Below are 14906 nucleotides of genomic sequence, written 5' to 3' on the forward strand. Positions count from 1 at the left end.
CGAAAGGATACAAGAATATGTGCTTTTGCATTTATGTATTGTTGAATAATAATAATAATTGTACCTTGTTTGCTGCATACTTCCTGCCTGGGCTACTACTTTAAGCTAAGCTGCGGTTGTCATGTCTATTTATAGTTAAATACAAAAAAATGCACAACTGGAAGCAGGAACATGAACTTAAGAAAGAATAGGAGGAAATGTGCTTGCTGCTCACTCAATTCATCCACAGTCCTGCTGCAGAGTCCGTACAGTCTGTATGGACCTACGTGAAGTGAGCAGGACGCTCTCCGAGGCTGAGATAATGGAAGTTCTAATATCAAATCTAAGAAGAGTTTTACAAATTTGAGTTCCCTGATATCGAGAAGAAGGAAGAGACTGAATTGAGGTCAGACATGGATGCTTTTTGCGCTTTTTATGTTATGCATTTGTACTGTATGAACTAACACTTAGATCAGCGACTATACCTTAAAATAAAAGTTATTTTCACACCTTGTGATTCAAAGCACACATCTTCACCAGCTCCTGTAACCTATTTATACAGCTTTTTATTAAGCAGTGTTATTGACAGAAGAGCACGAGGTTCTCTAATGAGAGCAGATTGAAATAGAACAAAAAGTGTCAAATAACCTTATATTTAGAAGGCATTTTTTTGTATTTCTTGGTAGGAGTTTCTGGTTTGTTTTAACGCTTACGCTACTTCTCTTTTAACTTTTAATTGTAGACTAATGTGATTGTATTTTTCCCTTTCCCAGTTCATATTTTTAGTATTAGCTAGAAGTGGGGCAAGAGGGGGAATATGAAAACATCACTGACCTATCATGTCACATACCCTATCAGCTCAATTTGGGTACCAACGTTAATGTGTGAATGTCCAAATCTAAAACAAACAAAGCATGAACTATTTAACATAGTTTACTGGAGTGGCTTGACCTTTAAAGTGAATGGAAACCGCATTTAAAAAAATGAGACAGATACTTACCCAAGGAGAGGGAAGGCTCTGGGTCCTATAGAGCCTTCCCGCTCCACTCCTGGTCCCCTCGTTCCAGTGCTGGCTCGCCCGGTAGCTTTACCCGGCCGAAGGAGGCTTCAGAAGTCTTCAGGGAGCCCGAGTGCTCCTGAAGAAGGGCGGCCCTGTACTGCGCCTGCGCAAGCACGCTCTCTTGCACGCTCACGCCTGTGCAGTATGGAGCCGCACGTCTTGGGGAGGACACGGCTCCCAAAGACTTCCAAATACTCTTTCGGTGGGGGATTGAAACGGGGGGAGCCAGCACAGGATAGAGGGCACCGAGAGAGGAGACGGAAGGCTCTATACGACCCAGAGCCTTCCCTCTCCTTAGGTAAGTATTTGCTTCATTTTTTTAAATGCGGTTCCCATTTACTTTAAGGGCTTTTATACTTTTCCACAATTGTATTCAGTCTTAATTTACTAAAATGGCCAAGGACATGAGATGAGCATCGCCTGTTCTGTCTAGTTTGGTTAGGTCAGTGGAGGACAAAGCCAGCAGCAGGCCCCCGTGCAGAGTAAATAAAAGGGGCCCATGTGAGTGGGTGTGGTCGTAACAGATCATTGTGAAATCCAAATAATGTTGATAACATAAAAGTAAATGAACCTGAGTCATATTCTGTAGGCAATGTAGCAGACATTTTGTACTTGTATCTGACTGGGCTATAAGCAATTATCATCACTGTTCCTCACAGGTTACAAAAAGAAGTACACAGAAAAGAGCCTGCAGAATAATCATGCCCTAACTGTGGTGCAGCTGCATGGGCCCTAGAGGACATGGGGCCCCTGTGCAGCTGCACAGCCTGCACGGGACTATATCCACCTCTGGGTTATATCATGCCTATACATCACTTTGCCCTTCTATGTCTATGGCCAATATGAAACCTCTCCAGAGTTATGAAATGTCGAACATAAGTGGGAGTTTCATGATTCAGCAGATTATGGGTGTATGGTGGAGATGTAGATGAAGGGGAGGAGTCTCTTGAAGTGGGATTTTGATGTATATTTGTAGGACGGGAAGTCTTCTTGTGGTTTATTTTTTTGTTAGTCTGATGAGGATTTGAATGCACGGGTTTGGAGGGGGAGAGGGGAGGAGTTTTTGTGTTTATTCTTGTATTTTTTTTCTTTGTTGGATAAAATATGGAAGGAAGAGGAGGAGTATTGAGTTTTTCAGGGGGATTGTATATTTTATTGTATGTGGAGGCATCCTCTTTTCTTCAATAAAATTAAATTATATGAAAAAAAAATGAAATATAGAACGGTTACAATCTTTGTCAGTTTTTATAGCTATCCGTGTCACTCATAAAGAAAACTCCTGTCACTTCTTTCTTTGTTATCATCAATAGAAAATGAGGGGAACCTCTGCAATAGGTACACAGACTGCAACAGAATAGTCATTTAGTACAGCATGGTATTATTAGAGTCTTTTTACCGCTGCTGGCATCCCAAATAGGGAGATTTTATTCATTTCCTGTTGTGTCACTTGCATCGGGAAATGAGGAAAATCAGAGTGACAGGACATGGATGTAAACAAAGTTTTGACTTAAGCTCTACTTTAGTAGGCGTATAATATTATACTGTGTTAGCCATCAGTAAAAGCAGGAAGTGTTGGATCAGGATGATGCCTTTTTTTGGCTAACCTAAAAGATAAAGGGGTTGATTCATTAAGCTGTGCTGCTAAAGCGCAGCTTAATGAGGAGCGCGAGTTATGCGCACGCTACGCACAGTGGTGCAGTGTAGCATGCGCTGCTAACTTGCGCGCTCCTTCTAAGTAACGGCCACTCCACTGAACACGCCCTGAGCCCCGGAGGGTCCAGTGGCTTTAATGGACATGATCCACGCACTTAGATCGGCCCAGTAGGCTGCCTGTCTGTCACGCATAGCTTGCGCATAAATCACAATTCTCTCATTAAGCTGCTCCGCTGTAGCAGCATAGCTTAAAGGGACACTGAGGAGTGCCCAAATTTAAAAGACTGCACTTACCTGGGGCTTCCTCCAGCCCACCGCAGGCCACAAGGTCCCCCAGCGTCCTCCTGGCTCTTCTCCGTGCGCCGGTGGAGGCGCACGGAGAAGAGCCAGGAGGACACCGGACAACTTGTCAATAAAATGTTTTTTTAAACCACCAGCAAGCAAGAATATACTGAGAATAATTTATATAGTATTTTTTCAACTACTTATTTGTACTTTTTCAATTACAAACTGCTAAAAATTATCTTAAAGATGAAAAATTATCTCTTTGGAGATAACTCAGGTGAACAAGTTAATTGCATATGGGCCTGTATGTGTAAAGAGCTAAGAAATATTGCTTTATCTTTCTGCACCGGATTGACATATCAACATGAAAATGTATTTTGTAACCTGAACATCTCAATTAGGAGGATTCACACAACACGCAAAAAGCGTGGTTTTGGTGTTAAAGTGTTGAAACATCTGTAAAGTGTGCTGTACAGTAATAATTTTGTAGAGCAAAAAATTCATAGTGACTGTGTTAAATTTTGTAAACATTATAAAGCGTCCATTCTGTAAACGATCACCTTATAGATGACAGTGGCAACAACATAGACTAACATTATGCGTTAACATATTACACAGTGCTGTACACTAGATAAGGAAGACATTACAACATTAACCCCTTAAAAGCAGAGCCGGAATAAGGCTAAATGGGGTCCTAAGCAAAGTAACTGATTTGCCCCCCCCCCCCCATCATGTCGTAATAGAATCAGAAGATGCAGCTGCACAACAACATGCCGCACACACCGGGGCAGCTGAGCTACTGGTTGCTATGGGCAACAGCCCACTTTTCTCTGTGGGTGCACAATGCAGGGAACAGCAGCGGCAAAATGCAGAGTGAGAGATGAATGGCTGGGACATTTGCACTCAGGGGCTGGGGCACCCCTGTGAAGAGGGCGCCAGATATCACAGCAGCAGCACTTTCCCCCTGCATCTCCAGCCTGGCAATAGCAGAAAGCTCTGGACACTGCCAAACCGGAAGCCGTTCCCCAGACAGAATTACATAACCACCCCCACCACCGACCAACCGATTTTCTCCCAAACTAGACAGCGCCAATACAACCTCCACCCCCGTCAATACGATAGTCCAGCAGAGAAGGCAGCTGCAGCGGGGGAGAATGACAGCACCAGATGACTCACATTCACCTATTGCGATCCAAGCAATAGAGGTCCCGTCATCCGGAGCCCATCTGTCTCCTCTAGAGTGCTGCCGCTCTTACTACTACTATTACTACTTCCTACTTCCTGTCTGATCTGAGAATCAGGAAGTTCATAGCGAGCGGCTGCACTGTAGAAGAGACAGATGGGTTTCAGATGACGGGATCTCTATCGCTTGGATCATGGATAGGTGAGTGAGCATTTGCCATCTGCTGCTATCATTCTTGCTGCAGCTGTGGTTCTCTGTGGAAAGGGAGGGAGGAGTGGGCAGCGGCAGAGCGCACAGTAGCAGTAGGGAGACCTAGGAGGAGAGCCTGGCTCTGAAGACAATCAGCAGCGCACGGCATCATTTGACAAGACAAGACAAATAACATTTATATCGTGCTTTTCTCCTTGCGGACTCAAAGCGCCAGAGCTGCAGCCACTAGGGCGCACTCTATAAGCAGTAGCAGTGTTAGAGAGACTTGCCTAAGGTCTCCTACTGAATAGGTGCTGGCTTACTGAACAGGCAGAGCCGAGATTCGAACCCTGGTCTCCTGTGTCAGAGGCAGAGAGCAGTGCCTGTGGGTATGCCTTTAAGCATACCCACAACTAATTAATTACATCCTCACACCTACCAGCATGATGTTTGTAATTATATCCCCCTGGGTTCCTGATATTTCATTGCATTGTGCTGAATCGAGCTGCCGACTTTGGAGAAAAGTCGTCCTGTGCAATACAATGTAACTATGGAAAGATGCATATCATTTTGAAGCTTTCTTTCTCCTCTTTCCAATGATAAACTGCCACCCTAGGCCTTTTAGTTTTCGCCGTGGCCGCGATTTCGATCGCGAAAAAAGCGAAAACTAAAAGGCATAGGGCGGCGGTTTATATATCATTGGAAAGAGGAGAAAGAGAGCTTTAAAATGATATGCATCTTTCCATAGTTACTGCACTGCTCAGAGTCCCTTTAACTATTATACCACCCAGCCACTGCTGACAGGATGGCGAGGGCTGGTTTATGTGCTGATGGGGCCCCTTTGACTCTGAATGGGGCCCCAAGTGACTGCTTTTGTTGCCTGGTCTGTAATCCGGCCCTGCTTAAAAGGAACTTTAATTCTAGAAAAAAATGAGCTTCATTAACCTGGGGCATCTGCTAGCCCCCTGCAGCCATCCTGTGTCCCCCGCCGCCAGCTAGTTTTGTTTTTGCCGACTCGGAGTCGGTGGGCCTACATGCGTACCTTTGCACACATTCCTGCTGCATCTTATTACTTTTTTCCCCTCCCTCCTCCCCCCCCCCCCTGCCAGCCAATCACCACGATCAGCTGTCATCGGCATCAGCCTATGAGAGCCGATCGCTCTTGTGCCTCCCCAGGGGACAGCCAAGTGACACGGCTGTCCCCAGTACAGTGCTGCCATAGATCGCAGCGCTGTACAGTGTAAATAAACGGCCGTTTCACCATCTAACCGTCTCCCAACGATTGCTGCTGGGAGACTGATGATGGAGCGGAGCGTGCGATCCCCAGCAAAACACGCCCCAGGACTTGATGCCATTTGGTGTTACGCGGTCCTGGGGGAGCCGCCGCGTTCACGCCAATCGTAAAGCAGTTAAAAAAATGTTGCCCAGGAACAGTACAGCATTTATCAGTGGTACACTAAACAGTGATGTAATAATAAACAATTATGTAGAATTAGAACATAGCATGCAGGAATATCAACTATCACTAATCAACAGTAGTGCTGCAATTAGTAGCATACAGGGCGGAACTCCAAAGTGCTGCATATAAAGAACTATTCATGTAAGGTTTGCCATTGTTATTATATAACAGTTTGATTGTAATTGTGGGTATTCTTTGAGCGCTTGTCAAGTCAGTTTCCTTGTTGATGTGAACTTACTTGACAAATATAAAATAATTCTGCTATCTCTGGGCTGCTGTTACACCTTCGATTCTGAAACCCTTACCCCAAGTCTCCTCCAACACAAATTCCATTTCAACACTGGAGGGTGTAAGAGGGCCTTGTTATCTAGCTTTCTGGCACAAAAATAATATTTTTTGACACTCTGGTCTAATAGTGGGTTAACACTATGAAAATAAATTGACTGTAAAATTCATCTGCACTGAAAGTGATATTGTGGCTGCCATATTTATTTCCTTTTAAACAATACCAGTTGCCAGTTGCCTGGCAGTCCTGCTGATCTCATTCCCTGCAGTAGTGTCTGACTAACACAACGAAAACAAGCATGTGGCTAATCAAGTCAGACTTTAGTCAGAAACACTTGATTGTCATGCTTGTTCAGGGTCTGTGGCTAAAAGTATTAGAAACAGAGTATCAGCAGGACAGACAGACAATCAGCATTATTCAAAAGGAAATAAATAAGGCAGCCTCCATATCCCTCAGTTTAGGTGTAATTTAACCACTTAAGCCTATCTGATAGGCTGCATGTGCTCCCGCCGGCCGTGCGTGCTCCTGCTGCCGGCCATTAGCCCAGCGATCAATGGATGGGATTATAGATCCCATTTATTGATCAAAGTCCCCCGCAGAAAAACCGACAGCCTCTTATCAGAGGCTGTGGTTTTTCTGAGTAAAAAAAAGTTTCCCGTCCTCATTCTTGCTCCCAGGATTTTTTGACTGTGGCCATCTTGTGGCTAAATAGTAAAACTACACCCACATCCATTTTTTATTAAATAAATACATTATTTTACATTTAAAATTAGCTGTTTACCTCCCACACCAAGAATTACCCAAATAAAATGTTTAATAAAAATAAAAACAAAATTACAATAATAAAAAAAAAACATAAATAGTTACCTAAGGGTCTGAACTTTTTAAATATGCATGTCAAAGGAGTATATTAATATATGTTTTTAAATTATAGGCTTGTAAAGAGTGATGGACCCAAATTGAAAAAAATGCACCTTTATTTACAAATAAAATATCTGTGCCAAACATTGTGATAGGGACATAATTTAAATGGTGTAATAAGCGGGACAAATGGGCTAATAAAATACATTGGTTTTAATTACAGTAGCATGTATTAATTTCAAACTATAATGGCCAAATAGAAATAATGATTTTTTTCCATTTCTTTCTTAATATTCTTGTTAAAATTGATTTAGAATAAAATCATTTTTAGTATAATGTACCACCCAAAGAACGCCTAATTGGTGGTGGAAAAAACAAGATATAGATCAATTCATTGTGATGAGTAGTGATAAAGTTATTGGTAAATGAATGGGAGGTGAAAGTTGCTCAGATGCAAAAAATGAACAACCCTGTGGGCTGAAGTGGTTAAAGTGTAAAAGAGACCTGGAAAAGTAAAGATTTGATACTCAGCCGGGGTTTCTTCCTGCCCCATAAACACACTTGAGTCCCACACTGTCCTCCCGCGGTCTGCTGTTCAGCTGTGATCAGTCTCAATAACTGGCTCAGTCACATCAGTCATGGTCTTCTGCACATGCTCGGACCTCCCATGCAGTAGACCTGGACAGATGCGACTGAGTCAGTTACTGGGGCTGATCGCAGCTGAACAGCAGACCGCAGGAGGACAGCGTGGGACTCAGGCGTGTTTATGGGGCGAGAGGAAGCTCCGGGTAAGTATCAAATCTTTACCAGGTCTCTGGTTTACTTAAAGGCCTCTTTCAGATGGGTTGTGTTTCACTTTCAGCCTTGTAAAGACAAGGGAAGGCTGGTGGCCATGCACAGCACTAACCAATAACCATCATTACCAACAACCATACAGTACAGATATTCCATAATGTATCTAATCTGCCCATTGCGCCCTGTAATCTGCAAGAAGACCAATGCCTGGGTGTATATTAAGTAACTACACCGCATTATCATTGCTTACAATTTAAGCCTATAGTTGACCGATTTTTTTCCAGTTGCAGCCAAAGTGACCAAAAATTGTATAGCCTGCCAGTATTTGTATATTGCAGAAACTCTTGCTGGAAATATTGCATAAAAAATGTACTTCTTTTTTTATATATTTTTTAATAACTTAAAGTGTATGAAACTCAGCATTTCCTCTTTGTGCTAAAAGTTTATTTACAACATAAAACCTACTACCAAAAAAAAAAAAAGTAGCAGAACAGCATTCAAACAGTACAGCACGTTGTTCTTCAGTGGAAAGCTCCTTGCTTCAGTGGGGAGCTTCTGGCTGCATCCGAAGAGGTGATAACATTATCTTTTGCTTGAATTCCTTTGTCAGATACATTTAGTAAACATTAGCAAACTTCAGGAACTTAGCTATACTAAGCTGAGGAGAAGAAAGAGCTGTGAAGTGATCAGTAGATAGACTTTAACATATAAATACAACAGCTATGCAATAAAATGCACTGGCAGCTTTCAGAGCAGATAAACTGTACTTTGGCAACTCGTATTTTGTAAACAGGCAATATTACTTGTGCACAAAAGCAAATAAGATGACTGTATGGGTAATCAAAAGCAGGAAAACTGTTTTTTTAATTTTTTTTTCTATTTTATGTCAGCGTTTTATCCCACTTTAATCTCTAGACAAATATTTTAGTTGCATTTAGATTCAGTGTGGGAAAGATAGGATAGAGTTCATGTTGTTAATGCTATCTGTGTTCCACAGAGAATTCCTGTAATTTCCTTTCTGTATCAAGGTGCCTGTAAAATGAGATGAAAAGGTTAGTGGGGAAATAACTGAGGGGCTGCAATAAAAACCTCACAGACATTCGGCACTTCCTCATGGTGCCAGAAGAAAACATACTTGCTGTTTCTGTTCCTGGCAAAGAGATTTACCCTCTTTCCTGTGTGAGGGGAAAACAAATGAAAGCTTTGCTTGTAGTTGTGTAACCTGCTTTAGCAGTTAATCTTCTGTTTTGAAGAAAGCAGGCAGGCTCAGAACTCTTGGCTGAACAGTGTTTATAACAATGAAAATGACAGCAACAGTTTGTCTGTTACAAAATATGCTATCACTTTAATTCATTAAAGATCAATACACAGGAAACATAGATGGTTAGTCTTGATCCTGTACATTTTCCAATCAAGCCTTTGCATCTGAAATAAGGCAAAGTAGAGATGGTGCACTATCCAGGTATCACAGCACTACCACCAATACACTGTGTGTAACTGAACACCGGCACAGTACCTGTATTTAGTGAGGTTGGTCAACTCAGGAGTCAAAACAATGGGCTCGATTCACCAAGCAGTGCAAACCCAGTTTTCGCGCGCCCTTGCGGTTGCGCGCGGACATGCGTACGCCGTGGCTCGCGATGTGCGGACTCGCGCGGAAAATGTGTGCTCGCGCGCTAAATTGAACACGCGCGAAGAGCGTTGTGTTTCGCGTGAACCGGGGCTCTTCACGCGAAGTACTGCTGTTCGCGCGATGCCTGCAAATTTGAAAATCTCGCCGGCGCGTGCTCGCGTGCTCGCGTGCTCCTGTGCGCGCGTTCGGCGGCTTCGCGCGAGCGGCTTCGCGCGAAAATGTGTGCAATTACATCTAATTAATGCTATTGTTGATTTCAATTGAGCTATGTAGTGTGTCTATTAAAGGATTAGTTGGAGGCTGCTTTGTTGTGGGTTGCCATGGATGGAAATAGGAGAAGAAGCGTGCGCCTTTCTGGCCAGGTGCAGTCGCCCACCCATGCTGCTCATGGCCGTAGTGGCCGATCTGATCGGCCTGACCGCGACCGCAACCGCAGCCGCAGTCCCCATCGCACCAGTCCCCGAGGTGCCAGTTACCGCCACCACCGCAGTCCTAGCCCCTATCCTGGCCCCTCCGGCTCTCGCCAGACCACCAGCCAAGAGCCCCGGAGAAGGGGGATCCGTTTTTCAGAGGCCGAAAACTTGGCACTGTGTGAGGAGGTTGTGCTGCGCTTCGATCAGCTGTACGGGCGCGATTCTGGAAAGACGGATGTGGCTACCAAAAACCGCCTTTGGCGCATTATTTGCGCTGAAGTGTGCGCTGTGGACCATCAGCAGCGGACCGAGCAGCAATGCCGCAAGCGGTTTGCTGACATCAAGCTGCGGCTTCGGAAAAAATTGACCAAGCTGCGTCAATACGCGTAAGTTTAGAAAGCATGTGTATTTTTGCCACCAATGTTAGTTAATTAACCCTGTGCTAAACTACAATAATGGTCAATGTAATTGGTGGCATGTATATTATTTGTCTTCCACAACGGAAGCAAGAAATATGTCATAGTGTAATTGCTGTTGGCCATCCATGGTTAAAGTAACTTTGATATAATCTCAACCGTTTATATGTAGTATAATGGGCAATGCAATGTAGTATAATGGGCAATGCAATGCATAAACACAATTTTATTTTTCTTTGCGGCCTGGCACATATCAAAACCAGATATCACATCCACTAAATGCTAGAATATGTTTCAAGGGAATCTGAGCTGTGCAAATTTGTGTGAAGTGTAAGCTTTGCGATATATTTGGTGTGTTAAAGGCCCATAAGCCAGGATTGCTATCACCAATATTGGAAACTCATCCCTTTAATTAGTCTCATATGTAAGTTATACCGGTTCAGGGTCTCTTTGGACATAATCAGTGCCTTAACTGCATCCTCCTAGCCCCAAAACCAGCATAATTCATGTGTCATTAATTAAAGGGATGAGTTGCCAACACTGGCTCCCACGCCGCCATCATCCACTTCCTGGATGGTCGTTACCGGCTCCAGTCACTTTTGGGGGCCTCGGCGGATCCAACCAACAAAGGACGGCGTTGTGGGAGTGATCCGTGTGTATGGGGCTGGAAGTTATGTATACAATCTTTTGCTATGGACTCTGGTTCCCTTTAATAGGTTTTGGTTATGTTTTGTGTAGCGCTTCACCTAGCGTTTATTGTTTTTCAGAACAGTCTTAAGGCTCATACACACATCAGACTATAGTGTTTGGGAAATGAAAGATCACAGACCAATCTTACCACCCTTCATGTAGTATGACAGCCATACTGTACACACTCTTTTCTATGGAGCAGAACTCCACATCAGATAAAAAACGTTGAAAGATGCTGCACACACAGATGCTGTACACGCCCAAAAGATCAGTATCTGCCAAAGAGGTGTTTTTGCCAAAATGCATTCCTGCAAATTGCAATGCTCGGCGATGAGATTGGCAGATCAGCATACACACGATTTAGCTGTCATTCATCTGCAGATCAAGCTATCTTCCGCAGATCTGAAAATCCATCCTGGTGGATCTGATCTGCAGATGAATGTCAGTGAAATCATGTGTGTATGGTGTTCTGCATATCTCATTGCCTATTTTTGCCATTTGCAGGAATGGATATTTTGCAGGAGCAGATCTTTGCCAGCTACTGTTCGTTTGAGTGTGTGCAGCATCTTGCAAAGATTTTGGTCTGATGGGGAGTTCAGCTCCATACAATAGACTGTCAAGGTATGGCTCTCATACTACATGAAGGGTGCTAAGATTGGTGTTTGATCTTTCATTTTCAAAAGACTATAGTGTGATGTGTGTACGCACCTTTAGTTGTTTGACATTTCCAACATTCTTAAAGGGCCAAATCTCTGCTCAGCAGGAGTTGCACTATTTGCACTCAGGGAAAAAAGCTAGTGGTTTGACACAATCCACTACCCAATGTAGCGAGTGGCAGTGGTCACACTGCTGCATTAGGCCTGGAACCCACTGCAAACGCAAAACGCAACCGCTAGCGTTTTGTCTGAGCGGTTTGCAAGCGGATTCATGCGCGTTTTGGGTTGTGTTTTGCAACATTGTATTTTTTTCCCCAGCGGGTGCCTAGCGTTTTGCGTTTTGCGCTTTTATCCTCATTGGTCCTGTGAATTATTTTTCATTTTGTTACAGTGTGCTGAACCGCAAAACGCTAGCAGAACCGCTCAGTTTCGGTTTTGCTGATTGTTTCTGCTAGCGTTTCAATACTTTACATTGAAGCGCTAACGCTCCCAAAATGCTGCATGTCCTGCGTTTGCGTTTCTGGGAAACGCAAACGCTCCTGTGGAAGTTGCCCCATCCATTAACATCAGCTGAGCGTTTTGGCAAAACGCTAGCGTATCGCAGCGCTGCCAAAATGCTCAAAAAAACGCTCTTGTGGGTTCCAGCCCTAGGCATTTTGTGGAAAACGCTGTGGTTTGGTGGCGATGAGTGCTCCTCAAGTAGCGTTGTTGATTATTGTGGTTCGAATGCTAATTGCGCTTGGTCCTAAACCGTGTTAAGTGATGTTTTTGTGAGAATGGGCGCCAAAGCACTCCTGCGAAAGGCTACCGATAATGTGCGGCATTTTGCCATTATAAGTGTGAATGAGCCCAGCTTCTATATCCCTAAATTGTGTCAACCAGCTCACAAGTGTTTATTTTTCTGAGTGTTAGATTGGCAGAACATACTTTTTGTGCCTATTTGCAGGATGAAATGGGCTTGCAAATCCAAATTGCAATTGCTTTTCAATGTACAGTATGCTATTGTGTTTGAGCTACTATACTCATTATAGTACATCGCAATTGCATACAGCTCTATTGCATACTAAACGCTGCAGGATGACCATTGCAGGGTTACCAACATCGCATCGCTATTGGCTCACACAAAGGCCCTTTTGCCACTCGCCTGCACTGTGCATTTTTTTGGCCAAAGGCAAGGTACATGCATCAAATGGAAACTGCAGCAGCTATTTATTAGGGCCATTCTCCACTAGCAATCACTAGCGTTCACGCTGAACGCTAGCGATTGCTGTATCTCGAATGTTATAGAAAGTTCAGGCCATTGCGTTCCCGATGTGATGCTGTAGTGCCTCGCAAAATGGAGGTAAATTTGGATCCATGGCGCTATTGCGTTTGCTGCAAACGCAAACCACGCTAGTGGAAATAACCGACCGACATTCATATGTGATTTTGCAAACCGTAGTGATTGTACAATCAGTAGCGCTTTCCCATTTGGCACTTCACCTAGCGCAAATGCGCTAGCGGAAAAGGTCCACAAGTGCCATCCGCTTGACATGCAATGTTGGTAAAAGCACAATTGTTGGCCTGCCGCATTTGGTATGCCATTGAGCTGTACTCTAATGAGTAGAGTAGGTCACTTGCAATCGCATACTGACAATTGAAAGCCAATCGCTATCGCATTTAATTTGTAAAAACAGCCCTTGCAAATTGCTGCTGCAGTTTCCATTTGTTTAATGGTACATTAAACAAATGGAAACAGCAGCAGCAATTTGCAAGGGCTGTTTTTAACAATTAAATGCGATAGCAATTGGAAAGGCCTGTTTTTCACAATTAAATGCAATAGCGATTGGCTTCCAATTGCCATTTGCAATCACAAGCAAATTGCAGGGTAGTGGAAAAAGGACCTAAGTGTGGTGACCTACCCCAGTCAGATTCAGCCCTTTAGCAGTTCCCTTGTATACGACATGCAATTGTAAGCCACACATGTCAAGATGGATAACGAAGTTAATGGTATTTAGCAGTGTGAATTTGCAATTGTATTGTGGAAATGTTTGCTGTTTGACTGCCTGCACCAGCATGCATCCAGTTTTGCTGATATGTCATATAGTTGTGTTTAGTGTCTGCATGGCTGTTGGTGTTGGAGTTGTGATTGTTACATATGTACATAAGGCCAGTCTGTAATGTATGATTTGGTGCAAGGCACAACTCTCAGCTCTTCCTGAATCCGCACTTCCGTATGTTGGATGTGTCAAACCGCTAATTGATTGTTCAAGATGTGTAGTCGGCCATATGTGTAAGGTTTCATGCAATCCCATTTGGCTGCTTGTGCTGTTGATAATTTGACTATGGTCCTTGGACACAGGCCCTGAGCAAGCATGCATGAGTGCATGGATTTGTGTGACTAATTTGGTGTACCTTTATGTGTTTGTGTGTTGGAACAGTATAACTAATTCATACATATGCATCAGCAGGGCAGGTGTGCTGGTTTGTGTTTTTACTTGGTCTTACAAATGGCATTCAAAAAATCACTGTCAGTTGATGACTTCTCGATTTTAAAGTGACCCTGTACACTGAGTCATTGACATTGTTTAGGATTACCTCCAACCCATTGAAGCTACAGGGATATTGAGGCTGCCACAAGTGTTGCGATTAGAATAGCACAAAATGGCTGCATATCATGCTTTAGTCACTGTAAGTTTGGGAAACATAGGCCTAAACCACGGGGCCACATAACCCCTGGTATTGTGTTTGTTATTCTAATTGGATTACAGTTGTATTGTAGAAGTGGACAGACATCTCTGTTTGCTTATGGTATGTAGCAAACATGAATGTATCCCAAACGTTGCAACAACACTTTTCCCTTTCAGAACATAACAAGCAATGCTATGCTCCATTTTGTTTTCAGGTAACAAGGAGTCCTTTGCGCAGCCATTTTCTGATGACTCCTGCAGAACAGTAAAGGTGCCTACACATGTCAGATCAAAGTCTTTTTCAAATGACATTTCTCCTCGCAATTTGAACACCTTCCATGTAGTATTAGGGCCATACTCAACACGGTCTGATCTATGTAGCTGAACTACCCATCATTTAAAAATCTTTGCAAGATGATGCACACAAAGATGTAGGACACATTAGAAACATAATTAGCATCTAAATATCACTTCCTGCTATCCGTTGGTGCAAAATGCATTTCCAATTGATATCTGCACATCTCAGAGACACCTTGTTGAAGGGACAATTATCTGCAGTTCTAATCAACCAGGTTGTATATGCACATCTGCCTACAATTGTGTGATCTGCACATGATGGCCCATTAAACAACGTGTGTGTGAAATCAGCAGATATCATAGTCGTTGAATGTATTTTGCA

General features: G+C 43.3%; 1 protein-coding gene across 1 annotated transcript in view; it reads left to right on the plus strand.

The window, feature by feature from the left end:
* Positions 1-270: 270 nt before the first annotated feature.
* Positions 271-14906, plus strand: part of RASGRP3 (RAS guanyl releasing protein 3) — a 178543-nt gene continuing 163907 nt past the window's right edge. Inside the window, exon 1 of the mRNA XM_068232118.1 lies at positions 271-385. The gene's annotated coding sequence lies outside the window, so the exon portion shown is untranslated. The remainder of the gene's footprint in view (positions 386-14906) is intronic.

Source organism: Hyperolius riggenbachi, chromosome 4, assembly GCF_040937935.1.
Source record: "Hyperolius riggenbachi isolate aHypRig1 chromosome 4, aHypRig1.pri, whole genome shotgun sequence".
NCBI classification, from domain to species: Eukaryota; Metazoa; Chordata; class Amphibia; order Anura; family Hyperoliidae; genus Hyperolius; species Hyperolius riggenbachi.